We start from the raw sequence: 18,815 nt of genomic DNA, 5'->3' as shown, positions 1-18,815 counted from the left end.
TATCTGGACAATGTACTTAATCCATTTGAGCCTCAGTTTCCCTATCTGCAAAGTGGGGCTAATGATTCATATCTGATGTGACCTAATATGAGTCTTTTTTGGGAGAGTGGGTTCTTTGTCTATGCAGCTCAGGTTGTGCCTTAAGGGGGAGGACGGCACTGGGGGCTACTTTCCTTTCCTAGAGTTTCACCCAGTGGGGGTTCCTGAGCCTTTCTAAGCCCAGAGAGGATTTAACTGGGTGAAAGAAGGGGGACAGAGGGAGTGGAGCTGAAACTTGAACCTGGCAGAGCCTTTACCACCTCCAAGCCAGCGCGCCCCTCCCCCTTCCAAAAAATCTTCATCTCATCTGGAGAAACTGCCCGCTTGTTTCAATCACTTCCTTTCCATTTTCAAAATTCCGCATTTAGAAGAACTGGAAGTGGTCTACCACTAGCCGACCAGTAAGTCGCTGGAGTGGGGCTTCCTTCTGCGTGGAGCTGGGTACCAGCTATTAAAAGAAAGAAGGCAGCCACCCGCTGCCTACCTGCCTGTCAGCACACAGCCGGGACAACGGAAGCCAGGAACAGAAAGGAACGACCCCGGAGCCCTCACCACAGAGCACGGAGTGGTGCACCCGACGACGCTCCATGCTACGCGCAGGGTGGGCGGCGGGGGCTGTGGGTGCTGGGATGGGGGGAAGCTCTCTCCATCGTTCTTCCCAGGCCAGCCCTGCGGCGGCTGCGCCCGCCTGCAGGAACTCAGGCGCTCCAGAGGGTGACGCGGGCCCGGGCGCCCGCGGGAGTAGGGACGCACGGGGTCAGTACTTACGCGCCACCCACACCGGGCCGCCTCCGGAGCTGGAAGACTTGCCTTCCAGCTCGACTCGCCTGCTCGGGTGGGAGTGCTCCCCATCCACTCACCCCCAGGTTGGCGCTCAGGGAAGGGCCCCCCACCCACCCAGTTCAGCCCGCGATTCAAGCCCAGGGACCTGACGGGACTCCCGCCCCTCGCCGAGCTGGACTTCTGCCAATCGCTTCTTTAATTTCCACTCGTATCGCCGGACCTCGACTTTAGCCAAATTGCCATGGCTTTTGTCCCCCCTCCCACCCGCCCCCAAGTTTTTCATCTGACGCTCGGGAGAAACAAGCATTCTTGGGGGAGACAATTTAAACTACCAATGTACACCCGCAACTCCCTCTCGGAGTGCCCTTACGTTCCTTCCGCTGGCCCCTCGCCCCAAAGGAGCCCGCTGGCGTGGGCCAGCGGTAATGGGGCAGCGGCAAGAGTTGCTCTCTGCAGAGTTCCAGATCCTCTCTCCTATTTCGGGGGAGGTGCGCAGCCCCACGCCCCGCAGGAGCTCCGGCGAGGCGGGGGTTTGCACGCCTTGCGGACGCCGCCACCCGCGCCAGCCCGAGCCGCCCCGCGGCCACCCGGCCACAGGGTCCCCGCAGCGTGTAGCGAGAATGCCCGCAGCGCCCGAGCTCTCCCGGCCGCCCGGAAGGGCTTCCTCCCCACCCCCTCCCCACGGCCCGGCCGCTGGGCTCCCCAGAGCCCCGATCCCAGCCTCGAGGCAGTCCGAGTCCGACGCAGACCCACCTGGCCGCCCGGGGGACGCCGCGCTGGTGCCCGGGCAGTGTCCTGAGCGCCGCCAGGGTCCCAGGCTGGGAATCCACGCGGCCGCGCTGCTCGGGGGAGCCTGCTGCAGCCGGCGGGAGGTTGTCATTGATTCGTGCTGGGCGAGTTAAGCCATTCCAGGAGTGGTTTTGAGCGAGCACTCCCTCCCCTCCCTCCAACCAGAAGTATTTGGCCGGGAGCCCCTTTGGTCCACCTGTACTGTCAAGCGCAGGACAGGACGATCTCACCACTCGCGCTTTACGCTTCACTTTATGACACCAAATTAAGCTCTTTGGAAAAGGTAAAGCAGAAATAAAGGCAAGGGCGGTGGAGGAGCTTTTCTTGATTTTCTTTTCCCCTCTTTTCTCCCGGGTTCCTCCGTTTTGTTTTTTGTGGGTTCCCCCCCCTTTCTCTAGTACTTCATAAAATGACTTACCACTTATCTCAAAGCAAGGGAGGCTTTTTATTATTATTGTTTTATTCAATTCAGCGTGTCTGTCTTTTTAGAGGCAATTTTATTTCCATTTGCCTGAAACCTAAGCCCAATAAAATTACTAGAATTATATGTTTTCTCCTTACAGGGTCGTGAGTGTAACTTAACCAAATCAAACACTGCACAGCAATCCTTTAAGTAACAAAAAAAGAGGGAGTGCAGGAAGTAACCACAGAACTGCAGCTCCCTCCTCCGCTGGGGGTCATGAGACCTTGTGGGTAGGACCCACAGACACCCCTTCCCCTCAAACAAACACATATCACACAGGCTGACTCAGAAATGCCAACCGGAGGTTCCAGCAGCCCACACTGGGGTGGGCCAGCCACCGATCACAGAGGTGTGGCCAAACACCCTCTCCCAGGCCTTTCCTTCAAACCTCACACAAACCTTCCCTTCAAGCCTTCTTGAAAACTGCCACCTGGGAGGCTCTGGCCAGCTGGGTGCTGTCAGGCCTCTTTTACCCTGGAACTGACTGGTCACCTGGAGGAAATAACCACTAATGCCTTGATACCTCTGCTGACTGTTCTCAGAAATGGGGGGAGAGCCAGGGGAGCGAATCTTTCCTGTTGATCATCTTCCCCCCGTGTCATGGAAAACAAGCACAAAACAAAGGAGTCCAATGAGGTGCTTGGCCTTCCGTGGCCTCTGCCACTCTTCCTGGGCAGGCCATGAGCCTTAAAGCATCCTGAAACCAGAAGTAAATCTCAAAGGTACATTGGCCATGAAGGTCCAGGGATGAGGTTGTGATTTGCAGAATCCCAGAAAGATGGTACAGACAAAACTATCTCCTCCAACAGGTGCCCCTTGCCTGAAATTCCAATGTTACAGATTCATTCCTTCTTGGGATATGCCCTGCAGGAAGCCTGCCCCAGCGAGGCAGGCAAACTTGCTTCAGGAAGGCAGGAAGGGTCAGGTCTGTCTCTGTGGTTCCCTGTAAAACTGTGAATACCCACCGCTGCAGGCAGGGGAGTAGGCGTCGCCACAATGGACTAGAATGCATCTGTCAGACTCTCCATGCTGTGGAAAGAGGGCTGTGGACTGCTGCGCCAGGGGAGAGAGAGGCTGGGCGGCCAGGATGTGGTGGGAAGAGGCTGCTAGGTCAGGGAATTGGGTGCTGAAGGGAAGAAGCGGGGGTGCTTCATCAGAGCAGGTGGACAGTTTCCAAGATTGGATGACTCCATAGCTTTTTATCAAAAACCAGGTACTCCCGGAACACCCAAGCCAAAGACTGAGAAGTCAAATCCCTTTGTCCACAAAGGCACTAGTTAAATATCCAATGAAGCGTAACTCCACACTCCACTCCCAGACCCAGGAGGTAAAGGTGCCAACACATGACCTGGATGGAATCAGTATGAATCCAGAAGTGTTTGCTGAGTGCCCATAAAGGGTTTGCCTCAATGGCCTGGGTGGAGGTGGGGTGGGTGCAGTGCAGTGCCAACCTTGGAGCCTCTCATCTTGTGGAGCAGATAAAGCACAGGCGGACTGGACAGTGGGGCAAGGTGCATCCACCACCCCGTGGGTGCATAAGGAACAGGGCAGTGCTTTTGCAGAGCAGTTAGTAAGGCAGGCTCACAGGGACCGGGCTCCAGGAGGAGTGAGGCTGTCTGGCCTGGAAGATGGTGCTGCAGGGAGCAGGAGAGGAGGGCATGTCAGGTGGGGGAGTGGAGGCAAGAGGGGGGAGTCACGGAGGAAAGCCAGCAGCTGGCCTGGCTCAGAGGGTTCTCTCAGTGGTTACGACGACAGGAGGGGGTCTATGAGGTAGAGCCAGTTTATGGGTACAGCTTCCGGCTGAAAGGAAAGAGTACAGGGCAGGGCCTGATTTGGAGAGGAGGAAGGATGGGAGCACCTTTTCAAATCCAGCTGGAGCGGGATGTGGGAGGGAAGCTGTAGGGAGGGGTGTGCAGAGTGGAGGTGCCCAGCCCAGCCTACCCCTAGGCGGCTCCTCCTAGCCAGGGCTCCAGACCCTGGACTGGAAGGAGTGTCTGGGTAGGCTATGGGTGGGGCCAGGGCCAATGATATTGCAGCCAAGAGCCTGGGGAGAGCTGGCTGCTGTCCAGCCCACCGGCTGGGTCCTGCAGTGGACAGTGAATGCCACTCCTCCCTCCCCCTAATCACTGTGTGTGTGTGCCCTGCTGGGACACACCCTTTGGAATGGCTCTGGGCACAAAGTGGGGAGCGCCGCCCCACCAGCTCCAGCCTCCCTCGGTGCCAGCTGCCTCCTGGGAACAGGAACATAAAGCAGTCTCAGTGAAGTGGGTGGGGAGAGGGGGCTGGGGGAGGCTCCCAAAGCCACCCACGGAAGGGGCTCTGGGTGCACCAGACTCCAGATCTGAGTGTGCATTTCCTTTTGGGTCCGGGTTCCTTCCTAGGCCCTCTTTGGCCTCCTCCTTCTCCTCCTCCTCAGCTCCCTTCCTCCAGCCCTAGCCCTTCTCAGCCCCTACCTCTGGCTCCCCGCCTTCCCAGTTCAGGTCAGCCAGAGCACGTGGAAGCCCGCTGGCTTCACAGGGCAAGGCTGCCCCGACTTTCACAGCTGGCTCCAAACTCAACTCACTCGTGTTCCAGTGAGGATGAAAGCTCCTACTTCAACCACCAAGCATGGCTCAGAAGGCTAAACAGAAGCACATAAGCAAACATGCTACTGTCTTAACTTGAAACCTCAGCAGGGCCTAGTCATCGGCTGGGGTTGTGATGTAGGCACACAACAGCTTTGTGCCCACAAGCACACACAGATACAGAGTGTCTGCACACATGTGCATAAAGAGGCAGACACATGTATGAGCTCTGTGATCTGCAGAGAGTAATACTAATATTGATGAGGGCCTCTGCCCTTACTCCTTGCAACCACACGGTGAGGTAGATCTTGTTATTTCCTCCATCTTACTGATAAGGAAACTGGGGCTCAGAGAGGTTTCACAACTTGTTTAAGGTCCCACTGCCTGACATATGATAAAACTGGATATCACACTCCATCTTTGTGATTCTGGTGACCCAAGGCAACCCTGGGGTTCAAGCTCTGGCTCTTTGTCTGGTTCATACAATTGGTTTCCTAAGGGGCAGTGTGGTTTGCTGATGCATGCCTCAGTTTCTCCTTCTGAACAAGCAGAGTAATGACTCTTCCTGAACCCGAGGGTATTGTTAGGCAGAAGGAGGCTGAGATGGAGGTTGGCCTTTGGTAGAGTGCTGAAGCAAGTCATCCTACAGGATGTGCAGACACAGGATGAGTGGTACTCAAGCCAGAAACTCAGCGCCACCCTTGCTGCCTCCCTCTCCTTCCTGGCCCCCACCCCCGCCCCCAGCCAAACCATCCACCAGCGAGTCTGTCTCTAAAATAGAGCTCGAACCTACCCTCTTCCTGCCACCTCTGCCACTGCCGCCCTTGGCTAAGCCTCTATCCCCTCTCACCTTGACTTCTGCGGGCACCTCCTAAGTGGTCTCTCTGCCCCATTCCTGTCCTGCTCCTTCAGCCCAAAGCCACACGACTGCCAAAGCAATCCACTTAAAACAGGTATCTGGTCCTGTCATAGGGCACTTACATGCACTTTATACTACTCACCATAGCCCGCAAGGCCCTTCTCTCGCCAAACTCCCCGCACCCCATACTTCAATCACAGACAGGCACCCCTCCTTCCTTCTCCTTCCTGCTGTGGGACTTGGCTTATGCAAATTTCCCAGGCTGAAATGCTCCCCCAACTTTGGGTCTTGCAGGAATGTCACCTCTTCAGAGAGGGCTTTCCTGACCACAGATAAATTAGGATCTTGTAGCCCATTATCTAGCTCAGACCCTTGATCAAAGGATTCATGCTTGCATTGATTTTATTATTTGACGGTCCCTCCCACTAGAATGTAGGCTACTTGAGGGCAAGGACCCATGCATCTTTTCTTACTGTATCGTGTCTGGTATGTCATTGGCCCCAGGCAGGTATGTGTGGAACAGGTGTTTATTGAGAGAATCCTAGATCTGGGAAACAGAAGGACTGGATCTTGTCTTGATGAAATTCTTCCATTGTAGAGAAAATTTGTGAACCAGCGGGGAAAATAATAGGCTAATATTTATGGCATCATGGTGGCATGGGCAGTGGGTCAGTCTTTCTTTTGCTGGAGTGAAGATTTCACACTGTATTTAACAGGCTCCACCTGTCATTCCTCCTTGTATTTCTTGGATGCTCAACAAATGTTTACTTGAATTTTGAGGAAAACTGAAAGAAAACGCAACCAGTTCAAGGGAGGAGGGACATACCAAGCATTTTCCTTTGTGGCCCCTCTGGCTTCCTGTCCAATCACAGGCTACGACCTCACCGTTCTGAAGTCCACTGTTTGTATATTAGCACCTGTGGATTGTAATGGCATGGCTCTATCACTTTCATCCACAGATCAGATTTTATTGAAATGTATTAAATGGCAATTTGAAATAACAATACATTGCTGTTTAGCATCGAGAACAGACAGGGAGCCACGAACTGAAGCTAAGCTACACTTTAACAGCCCTTTATATGGTCACTGAGTTTACCCAAATCTGTTAGTTGCCAAGGCTACATACATTTCTGCTACTGTGTTTTAGGGGGGCGACCCAGCCATTTGGAACCTATCAGCCATTTGCCAAACCCCATCAAACTCCTCCACTTCTTCCAGAACATAATGATGATGCAGAGAAACGGAGTCCTTTGGCCTTACTGGCCTTTGGCTGCCCTGTCCTGCAGGGGCTGCAAGGTAAGGAAGGGCAAGGAGCTGTGGCCCCAGAGGGAGGACTGGGTGCTGGCAGAGCCTGCCTCCCATTTAGGAGCGCTCGGAGACCAGCCAGTGCTTGTCCGAGGCCCTGGGGAACCTCCGAGTAGGGGGTGTGGGCCAAGCACAGGTGCTGGGTTGTTCTCTCTGCGGGAAAGTACCCTGCCAGGCTGGGGTGCAGGGCAGGGCTCCGAGCCTGGCTGGCTGCACAGTAGGCTGTGCAGGGTCCCAGCCCTCTGCTCACAGCCTGAGGGCCCCAGGGCTGCCAGGGCCTCGCCCTCCTCCCAGACTGTATCAGGTAACACCATCAGGCACCCACTGTGGGAGGAGGAGAGGGTGCCAGGCAGGAGCTTCAGCTAAGCCTGGCTTGTGGGGAGGAGTGGGGGGTGGCTGGGCCTGTCACCATGGATCCCAGAGGAGGAGGGCTTGGTCAGAATTTGGTCAAGGTGGGATAGTGACAGGAAAGGGGGTGGCAACACTAGCTAGGGGAGGCAGATTCCCTCTTATCTTCCTTCCTCCCTCCCTCCTTCCTCCACTCCTCCCTCTCTCCCTTCTTGACTCTTCCTTCCTATTCACCTTCCTTCTCCCTTCCTCTTCCTTTCACTCCTCTCTCCCTTCCCTTCACAGGCATGTACTACCTATTCTGTGCCCCACGCTACTCCAGGCTTTGGCTATAAAGTGGTGAACAATCCACATGGTCTCCACCCTTATGGAGCTGACCTTCTTCTAGAAGGGGAAAGATAATAAACAGATAAACATCTACCATGAACTCAGGTGGGTGAGTCCAGATCATTTAGCCCCATCCTTAGGCAAACCACTTTTCCATCTACAGCAGCCTCTCACCTCATTTGCTTCCCACCCTCAGGGGCCAGAAGCAGCATTATAGCTCCCATACACAGTGAGGAAGTGGGGCTGAGGGTGGGGAGGCGACTTGCCCGAGGTCACACTGGGGGCACAGGTAGAGCTGCTGCAGTGGAACCTTGGCCACCTGCCTCCCAGGAGAGTGCTCCCTTCCTCCAGCAGGGTCACTGGCACTTACCTCCAAAGCAGGAGAGATTTAATTCTGTGCTTCTAAAGACACTTTCTGTTTTTAAGAAAATATTTATGCACAGAAAACTAAGAAAAAAAAATGCACTAAGAACCTTACCCTAGGACAAACAACTAATTCATTTTATATTAAATTAGCACTTACTGTGTGTAAGCCAGGATCCCTGAGGGTCTAGGCAGCCCCAAGAGCTGAGGTCTGGCTACATTAGCTGCAAACTGTCACCATGACCCACAATCCCTTTGTCAGCTCCAAAGAGCTGACAAAGACTCTCTCCTTCAATAAACCTTAGACAGGTTTCTCTGAGCCCCTCTTGTCCTTGGGCCCTGTCTTTGGCCGGCCTAGTCCAGTTTTAACAAAAATGCTGCTAAGTCAGGTTAGCAAGAATCCCCCATCCCTTGATATCTAATCATCTTGACCTGCTGGCCTGCCTTCTGCAAGAATCCTGTTAAGTCAGTTCAGCGAGGATCCCTTTACCTTTGATGTCTCCTCTTGGTAATTTTCCATCCACTCACCACCCTCTGCATCTTGACTATAAATCCGTACTTGTCTTTGTATTTGGTGTTGAACCCGCATCCCTCTCCCCTATTGCAGTCCGGCTCAACTCTGAATATCACAAGGACAAGCGGGGGTACCCCTATGCAATAGTTCTGAATAGTCTTTAGGCCAGGAGCGGTGGCTCACGCCTGTAATCTTAGCACTTTGGGAGGCTGAGGTAGGTGGATCACTTTAGGTCAGGAGTTGGAGACCAGCCTGGCCAACATGGTGAAAGCCCCGTCTTTACTAAAAATACGAAAATTAGCAGGACATGGTGGCGCCTGCCTGTAATCCCAGCTACTTGGGAGGCTGAGGCAGAAGAATCGCTTGAAGCTGGGAGGCGGGGGTTGCAGTGAGCCAAGACTGTGCCACTGCACTCCAGCCTGGGCGACAGAGCGAGACACCTTTTCAAAAAAAAAAAAAAAAAGAAAAAAAAGAAAAGAAATTTTTTACCATCTTAACAACTACATAAACAAAACTTTTCCTCTCTCTCTCTTTTTTTTTTTTTTTAGACAGGGTCTCACTTTGTTACCCAGGCTGGAGTGCAGTGGCACAAACAGGGCTCTCTGCAGCGTCAACCTCCCAGGCTCAAGTAATCCTCTGACCTCAGCCTCCCAAGTAGCTGGGACTATAGGTGCATGCCACCATGCCTGGCTAATTTTTGTATTTTGTTGTAGAGACAGGGTTTTGTTATGTTACCCAGGTTGGTCGCAAATTCCTGAGCTCAAGTCATCTGTCTGCCTCAGCCTCCCAAAATACTGGGATGACAGGTGTGAGCCACCGCACCAGGCCAATTTTTTTCTTTAATAGTTATGTTGCTGTGACTTGGACAGCCTCAGATTTATCACTGCACCCCTGACCTCTCACTCAGGACTCCAAGTGTGTGTCCTTGAAGCCTTTGTCTTCACTCCCGATTGAGGGATTGGGCAGTCCATGGGTGAGTTCTACTCCTGAGGAAATCCAGTGCTCCAGACGATAGTCCACTGAAGGACACATTTTCATTCTTAAGATTCTGACTGTGCTCTCTGAGGCTGGGTTACAGTCCCAGGTTTCTTAGGTTGAAAGGTACTTATGTGAGAAAGAATCTTCCTGGATGGACATCTTCTTGGCTCTTTTCAGTAGAGATTCATTCCCTGACCCTTGAGAGGGGGCATTCCTGGTTCTTCGGGTAGGCCTCTACTTTAGAATCTGGGTTAGAGACTCAGGCAAACTGAGACTGCGTTGGAGTCCCAGGCATCTTTGTTGGGGAGAAGTCATTAGTTAATAACGTGGGAACTTCTCAGTGGACTGGAAACCGTCTTCTGGAAGCCCTGCTGACTATACGTCCCACAATAATGGCAAAAACTGTCTGCTTCCTTTCTTATTGGCATAATTTACTGGATAACCTAGAACTTCAATGACTTACAACTGGCCCCTCAAAGGCTCATCCCTTCCCATTGCTTTCAATCCTTTCTCCTCCTCTTACCACCCTCATCTTCCCTTCAGCTCTCCGGGCCCTTCAGCATGTCCCCTTTGCCATCTCTCTGCTCACCATTGACACTTCAGCCCCTCAACTCCCTGCAGTCATTTGAACTTTAGACCCCTGTCCTGATTGCGGGTCTCAAGGGACTCAGGGAATCCCTGCTAAGCAACTACATATCAGGGCAAAAGAAAATCTTAAAAGTCTCCTCCACAAATATTGGTAAAAAGCTTTAGCTGTCTTATTGAGCAGGCGACCTTAACTTATCCCATCTGTCAAAACGCAATTCAGATAAAAAGAGGAAATGGGGCAATAACAAGAGCCAATGATGATATAGATATAGACCAGTGAGCTTTGTATTACTCTGTTTACGTAACTCATGGCTAAAATTTCAGAATAAAAGGTGAAATAGATGGTCTCTATTTGTGTCTATCTGTATGTTTATGTGTGCATGTATGTATGTATATGTGATATTTTTCTACCTCTGGATAGTATTACCAAATTAATATATAAAATATTTTACGAGACCTCTATTCAAATTGGCTTAAATTAAATATACCTTAAGATCTCAGAAATATAGAAACTAATCCAAATGTTTTTCAAGTTCATGTGATGTAGGTAAACCATTGGAAAGTGAGAATAATTTAATATTGCTGGTTTCATAAAATCAGCCATATCTTTTGAGTTATCAACATTGAGTATAATACGATTATACATTTTGTATTTAACTTTTTCCTAGGTTTTTTGCTTTTGTGATTTTTTTGTTTAGATACTTGCCTAAAATGCATGTGTTGTAAAAATAGAAGAGGGAAATAACTTGAGATGATGGCTAGCTTTGTCTAGTGTATTGTGAAATTTTGATAAAAAATTCAAGCATATGTGTCAAGAACATGTGTATTAATTTAAGTGGGATAGAAGTTTTATAAATGGACATTTCAATAATAATTATGTTTCATAATATCTGACTAAAAATTATTTCCAAAATTTTTTGTAATTTGCAACATGAGACCTATGCTAAATTAAGCAATAGATATTAATTACTAGACCATTTCTAAATAAACTACTGAAACATTAATTACTAAGCATAAGTTTAAGTTTATATACTTTTGGCTACTTATTTTTATCTAGTACAGAGAGGCTATCTGTTTTTGGGTATGTTAATAAACTTATTTTTGCCACCTGAAGAACTGTACTATGATACAACACATATCTATAAAAAATGTAAAATGATATATTCATAAAATTTGCTAGTCTGCTAGATAATCCTGGCATATGACAGACAATTTGCAATTGCCTACCTCACATTCTAAATAAAATCTTGATCTAGAACTGATTTTTAGATTTTCCAGAAGGCCTCTGGGAAATCTCAAAAAAATTTTTCTTTCACCTTGTAAAAAGAGATATTAAAAAAAATTAGGCTTATGTTAATGTTAAATGTTATTTGTATAAATATTTCAGAAATTGTATAAACTTCCAAGAAAATTTTCAGTACACTTGCTGTTGATATGTCCTGGCATAATGTTATCAGTCATAATTTTGGTTATTGTTTAAAACACCAGGTGCCACAGAAATCACCAAATTTCCTTGTCAAACACACTCTCATCAGATTAACTATGGTCATTTTAAGTCTCTTGTCATCCACTGATACTTTCTGTTTTATTCTGATTGTTCTCTGAAAGTGTTTTCCACCAACTACAGGCCAGAGTACTTTGTCTTCAATAATCAGGGACTATGCCAGATAGTCTAGGGTACAGGCTTTTGATGGGGTTGCTTCAGTAATTTTTATTTTTGTTTATTTTTAATTTTTATTAATTTATTCTTTTTGAGACAGAGTCTCACTCTGTCACCCAGGCTGGAGTGCAGTGGTGCCATCTTGGCTCATTGCAACCTCCGCCTCCTGGGTTCAAGTGATTCTCGTGCCTCAGCATCCCAAGTATATAGGATTACAGGCATATGCCACCATGTCTGGCTAATTTTTGTGTTTTTTGTAGAAAAAGGGTTTCATCATGTTGGCCAGGCTGGTCTCGAACTCCTGACCTGAAGTGATCTGCCTGCCCCGGCCTTTCGGAGTGCTGGGATTACACGCATGAGCTACTGCACCCAGCCCTGCTTCGGTAATTTTTAAACTATACCACTGAACTTAATCCAGATTTCCAAACTTCTGGTTGACAGGTTCTTAAAACTGCTGACCCAAGATGAAGCAGAGCAAGAGTTAATTACATGGGACTGAATGAACGGATGAAGGATAACTATTGTTTTTGCTTGAATATGATTGCCAGCTTTCAGGAACCTCTTTTCCTTTTCTCTTAAGCTATCTGTGAACTCACAACAGTTTACATTATATATACACACACACACACACACATACATGTATATATATATACACACACATATATACATATATATATATATATATATATATATATATATATATATATTTATTTTTTTTTTTGAGAGGGAATCTCACTCTGTCACCCAGGCTGGAGTGCAGTGGTGCAATCTCGGCTCACTACAACCTCTGCCTCCCGGGTGCAAGCCATTCTCTTGCCTCACCCTTTGGAGTAGCTGGGATTACAGGCACGCCACCACACCTGGCTAATTGTTGTATTATTAGTAGAGACGGGGTTTCACCATGTTGGCCAGGCTGGTCTCAAACTCCTGACCTCAGGTGATCCGCTCACCTTGGCCTCCCAAAGTGCTGGTGTTACAGGCATGAGCTGCCGTGCCTGGCCAATGATGCTTTTTTAAAACAGAAATGAAGCATTTCTCTTTTTCTCCCTGCCTAACCCCTCCAGAATTCAAAATTCTTTTTTTGAGCAGGGGTGGGGAGTTGGAGGGACAAAGTTTTGCTCTGTCACCCAGGCTGGAGTGCAATGGTGTGATCTCAGCATACTGCAACCTCCACCTCCTGGGTTCAAGTCATTCTCCTGCCTCAGCCTCCTGAGTAGCTGGGATTACAGGCACCTGCCACCACAGCTAACTTTTTTTTTTTTTTTTGCATTTTTTAGTAGAGATGGGGTTTCACCATGCTGGCCAGGCTGGTCTCGAACTCCTGACCTCAGGTGATATGCCTGCCTCAGGCTCCCAAAGTGTGGGGATTATAGGCGTGAGCCATTACACCTGGCCAGAAATTCTTATCAAATGTTCTCATCTTCATGGAATATATTTATTTGCACAAGTTCAATAAGAATCTGTCCTCCTTCTAAAAGGACATGATGGGAAATACTGGTTATATAACCAAGGCATTGACTGGAATGTCATATTTGAAACTGATGCATTAGATATGACCAGACAGTCTTAAGGAACTGAAGTGGACTTGACGGACCCAGTGCTTACAATACCTTCTAGGGAAAGCCAGCCTGGTACCTGACTTACAGTGTCCTCAGCATTACAGATGAGTAAAGAAGGTCACTTCCTGCCAGGCCCAGGAGGCTTAGGGTATTTTGGGAACTTCAGGAAGAGAAGATTTACCCAAAATCTGTAGGTGCTACAGGCAAAATCTGGTGATGAGTTCTTGCCTTGCCTTCATAGCTTTCAAAGGTACAATCTGAGATTCCTTATGAAAAGTTCCAGCAAAGCAAATTTAAAAAGGCCTATGTGATCAATTACCATTCTTGCTGCACTTATGTAAGTAATCAGGCCAAAGGTAATGAGACCAGCCTTATTTTATAAAGAACAAGAATCTTACTTTGATTATCTTTGAACCAAAAGAGGAGTGGCTATGAAGAGAAATTTTATAGAAATTTTGACAGAAAACTATAGCACACTCTTGTGGGTTATCAGATTCCTGTCCTGTTCATTGGCTATGAGGTTTTCTTATCCACCTATAAATTAGATTAGATCCTGCCAGCTAACATATTCTGTTAGTGCCCACTTTCCCCTTTGCTAGGTATTTAACTAGGAGGAGGAAGGGTAGTAACAGGGATGGGGAAGATGAGGGCAGGTCTATGTGTGTGTGCATGCGTGTGTGTGTGTGTGAGCGTGCACCTGTGTGTGCGCACATGTGTATGTGCGTGCGCAGGTGTGTGTGTGTGCGTGCACATGTGTGTGTGCATGTGTGTGCGTGCACATGTGTGTGTGCATGTGTGTGCATGCACGTGCACATGCTCATCTGTATGCATGTATGCTCATGTGGGTGTAATGTGTGAGGAGCCACAGTGAGTAGAGGGTTCAGAAGCTGGGCTGGGTGGCTGACTGCTAGATGGGGAAGGGGTGAGCACAGCAGTTTCGGTGTTATTTCAACACCAAACAGGGCTCTGACACCCTCCAGGAAAGCATCTTCTCTAGCTGGCTGCAGTATACTGAGGCAGAGATTAGCCTCACCCCTAGTGCTAGTCAGTGTGCCACTGCCAGGAGACAGTGAGTACGGCTGAGCCAATCCACAGCTCTTCCCCATCTAGCAATGTGAGGCCAAGACAAACCGCCAGGGTAGTAGGTCAGAACAATGACCTTCATCCCACTGCAAGGCCAGTGAGACAAGAACCATCTGTCTTGCCAATAGGCCAAGGTTAGGCTTGTATGATGGATAGGGGAACAGGACAGAACTAAATGGCCCCTACATAGATCAAAACAATGATCAAAACAATGATAACAAAATAATCATAATGGTGGCAAGCATTGTGCTAAGAACTTTACATGCATTATTTCTTCTTCTTCTTTTTTTATTTTTTTTTGAGAAGGAGTCTCACTCTGTTGCCTAGGCTGGAATGCAATGGTGTAATCTCGGCTCACTACAACCTCCACCTTCCGGGTTCAAGTGATTCTCTTGCCTCAGTCTCCTGAGTAGCTGGGATTAGGGCACGCGCCACCACGCCTGAGTAATTTTTATATTTTTAGGAGAGATGAGGTTTCACCAGGTTGGTCAGGTTGGTCTCAAACTCCTGACCTTGTGATCCACCCGCCTCAGCCTCCCAAAGTGCTGGGATTACAGGCGTGAGCCATGGTGCCTGGCCTGCATGCATAATTTCTTTTAACTGTCACCAACAGTTCCATGAAGTCAGTATATTATTATTCTCTTTTCATAGAATGGCCCCTCAGAGCCAGGATCTGAACTCAGGTCACATTTACTGCCTGTAAAAGTCACTTTAAATCCTGGGGAACTGCATAAGGTGGCTCAGAGTATTTTTGGATTTCAAATGCAGTAGAAGCCGGGCGCAGTGGCTCATGCCTGTAATCCCAGCACTTTGAGAGGCTGAGGTGGGCAGATCACCTTAGGTCAGGAGTTCATGACCAGCCTGGCCAACGTGGCAAAACCTAAAATTAGTAGGTTTTATACCACTAAAACCACAAAAATTAGCTGGGTGTGGTGGCATGCACCTGTAATCCCAGCTACTCAGGAGGCTGAGTTAAGAGAATCGCCTGAACCCAGGAGGCGGAGGTTGCAGTGAGTTGAGATCAGCCACTGCACTCTAGCCTGGGAGACAGAGCGAGACTCCATCTCGAAAAAGAAAAAAATACACTAGGAGAAACCAAAGCAAGGCAGAAGGTAGGATCTGTTAAGCTAATGGGGTAAAACAGACTATGGCCTTGTCGGACGCTGTAGATGCTGTTTCAGGGAATCTCAAAGCAGAGCATAAGTAGCTCTCTGTCTCACACAGTTAGCAGATTTACCTAGCAGTAAGTTCTAGGACAAATGCAAATTTGAAGTCCCGGATAAAGGCTTTACATCTCACTGATGAAAAGAAGAGGTGCAAGAGCCTGGATTGTGCCATCTAAGGACATGCTGTGCGAGGACTGAAGCATGGTGGCATTTCTCAGTATGTGGATTTCGAATCCTCTGCTAGAATCTCCTGGGCAGATGCTTACAATGCAGACTCCTGGGCCCCAGTTCAGAGCCACTGAGTCAGAATCTGAACTCCAAATCTGCATTTTTCACAGATCTCTAAGGATGCATGCTGCTGACGTGGAAGAAGCGGTGACAATTGGTAACTGGTTTGGCCTTGCTGGTTAGTGGAACCCTGGTTGAGAATCAGTGCCCTCCTTCAGGTGTGTTGTGGCTGGAGGATGGGAGCAGGAGGAGCTTTTCAACTGCTGGATTGCATCTGAAGCATGTTCACCACACTGATCACTTTTAATGGCTGCATAAAATGCCACCAGTGGACAGAGCATGACATACTTAACCACTCCTCTACTCTGGGACACTGGGGCCCTTTCCATATTATAGCTAACATTAGGATGAACATCCTTAGACATACTGCCCTCATATTTTGAATGACTGTCTTAGGTGAGATTCTTAGAAGGATGAAAGGGGGTATGAACATATTCATGGTGCCTAACATATAGCATTAAATTGCATTTTCCACTTAGGCTGACACCTGCACTGTTCAAGAGAGTCCATCTCACCACAGCGCTGCCAGCATTTCAGTCTCCTCACTCTAAAGATAAGGAAATGGAGGCTGGATTGTTGAAGCAACCTGTGACCTGCCCAGAGCTACACACCTAGTCAATGCCAGAACTAAGACCAGAACCCAGGGAGTTCTTGTTCATGGGCCAGGGCGTTTTGCCACTGCTGAGTTCTTCAGTCTCCAATCAGACAGGAGGGAAAAATCAAGCTTGGAACACCATTCTCTCTCTGTTCCAATCTCCCTGCCAGCTCTGACTTCACCCGCTGCACTAGGAGCTCACGTTTCCGTGCTTTTCGTGGTTTCTCTGCCTTGAAAACTGGGCCTCTCTTCTCTCTGCTCGAGCTCCACATCCTCCCTGGGCCCTGCTCTGATCAGTCAGAGGTCATTCCATAATTGCACCGCAGGTCAGATGTAGATATGCGGGTGGGGAAGCAGTGGGACAAAGGTGAGGTGACAGCCAAGGGGAGGGACACAGGCCAGCCAGCCCCGTCACAGGAGGGAAGATAGTGTAGGAGGACGGGTGGGACCAGTTGACAGTGGGCGAGGGGGTGAGTTGGCCTGCCAGTCTTAGGAGTCTGAATATGGTGGGGAGGGTTTCAGTTCACACGTACCCAGCCACGTGCTACTACTGGGACACAGGGTGTTTACATAGGAGAGCTGGGCTCTGGCTTCCACAAGGTCCTTAACAGGGCCTCTGGTGGACTTCAGAGAATCCTTAGATCCCCAGCTAAACCACATGCAAAACTGTACAAGTATGTAAGCATGTTTCTTTTTCTGGGAGACAGCCCATTAGTATTCATCAGATTTTCAAGAAAGTTTATGACCTCTAAAATGTTCAAAAAAAATTCAGGTGAAAGGCAGGTTGTCTACTAGAACTATAATCTGTTTATGGTATGAATTATATATTGTTTTACCTATGGTAGGGAAAGAGAAAATAATCATAGGTGGCATTTCTCAGATAGATGATTGATAGATAGATGATAGAACAGATGATTGATACACGAATAGAACAAACAAATCTACATTTAACAAATAGGTACCATAAAGAATCATTATTCATGCCACCTACATTTCTTATTTTTCCACTGCATGAGAAGAAGATGGTGGAGCTGGGAGGAGGCAGGAAGCCTGGTGCTGAGGTGTTCAGAGCCACTGCCCTCCGCAGATGATCAGAGGCAAAGATAAAGTCTTGGTGTACTGATGAAGTCAGTTAGTGGGAAAACGGGATTTGGTTTCGCAACTTTTCCAGAGCTGTCTCTTGCATAAGATGGGACACACTTGAAAATAATCACGATGAGCCCTTATTGAGCACGCAGTGGGTGTCAGGCACTGTGCTAAGCGCTTTGCAAGTATTATCTTGTTTACTTCTCACCTGGTGGTTTGGGCAGCACTAGAACTTCCATCTCACAAGGGAGGAAATGCAGGCCCAGGGGTGTTAAGTCACTCTCCCCAAAGCACACAGCTGTGAGTGGAACAATGGGTACCTGAAGCGAGGCAGGGTGGGTTCCCAGCTGGGGCTTCTGGTGCCTGGGCAAGGTACAGCCTTTGAGAGCAGTCATGTTGGGATGTCAGAATCAACCCCATCTTTGTCTTCCACAAAAGGGCTGGACTCTGAATATCAAAACTCTCCTCTTCCCTTTGCCTTTAAAGGCATAGTGAAGCACATACAGTTGAAATTATCCAGGCTAATTGTTCATTAGATGTTATTGAGCATCTAATATGAGCCAGACAACGTACAAAAGGCTTTATAGTCATTTTCTTAATTTCACCATTACAACAAGCTTTTAAGGTGAGGATTAACATGCCCATTTTACAGATGGGGTACTGAGGTACAACGAAGTTTAGAGGAACTGCCTGAGGTCAGCTAGTAGAGGGAGGGGAGCTAGATTGCACCCACTCTCTGCTTCTCTGCCTCTCCCTGGGTAATACAGGGTACAAAGGTACAAGGGGATGGCTTCCTTGTTGGGGTCTGCATGATGATTAGGGCATGAGAAAGACCCAGGGAGCTTCCTGCCATGGTCCAAAGGAAAAAAGGGAAGCAAGGAAGAAGGGAAGAAAAGAAAACATGGATGAAACATGGGCTATATGTCAGGCAGTACCAAGATGTTGATGAACGATCCAAATATATTGCTGCAATTTCAAAAGTCTTACAAAAGAGGGGCACTGGCCACTGGCCATAGGCCTGTGAATTGGTCCACCCCGAGCCATTCACTCCAGGATACACTCAGAGGTATGACTACGTCTTTCTGGAATTTGGCCGTGTTCTTTGAGGTCAAAGCTCCTGGCCTCATGAAATGTTCTTGAGAGGTTCAAGTAAATATGGGATACACACTTCGTGAAAATGGTGGTTCCCCGAGTCCTTCCCCTCTCAGGGTTTTGAACTTGGTTCTGGAAGCCCCAGGGCCTAGAAGGCATGAAGCACAGGAGGCTGTAGGACTAGCCAGCTCCCAGGACAGGGTCAGGAAGTGACTAGTGGACAGGGTGATGGCTGTGGCTCAGGGTCATGGCTGGGAAACTCGGAAAGGGAGGACTCTGAAAACTGTGTCAAGTCCAAAGGCCAAAGCTGGATGCAGAGTCTGAGAGGCCTTTGGCAGCGGAACACATAGCCCGTGTTCCCAGTAA

General features: G+C 48.7%; 1 protein-coding gene across 10 annotated transcripts in view; it reads right to left on the bottom strand.

Annotated features, from left to right (window-relative positions):
- Positions 1–18,815, bottom strand: part of ZBTB7C (zinc finger and BTB domain containing 7C) — a 383,033-nt gene that overhangs the window by 107,433 nt on the left and 256,785 nt on the right. The window contains exon 1 of one of the 10 annotated variants that reach the window (XM_005586753.5): positions 1,576–1,717. The exons of the other annotated variants lie outside the window; for them this stretch is intronic. The gene's annotated coding sequence lies outside the window, so the exon portion shown is untranslated. Of the gene's footprint in view, positions 1–1,575; positions 1,718–18,815 lie in introns of those variants that run through there. 10 annotated transcript variants of the gene reach the window in all.

Source organism: Macaca fascicularis, chromosome 18 (assembly GCF_037993035.2).
Source record: "Macaca fascicularis isolate 582-1 chromosome 18, T2T-MFA8v1.1".
Taxonomy (NCBI): Eukaryota; Metazoa; Chordata; class Mammalia; order Primates; family Cercopithecidae; genus Macaca; species Macaca fascicularis.
This window is presented reverse-complemented; position numbering and strand designations above follow the sequence as displayed.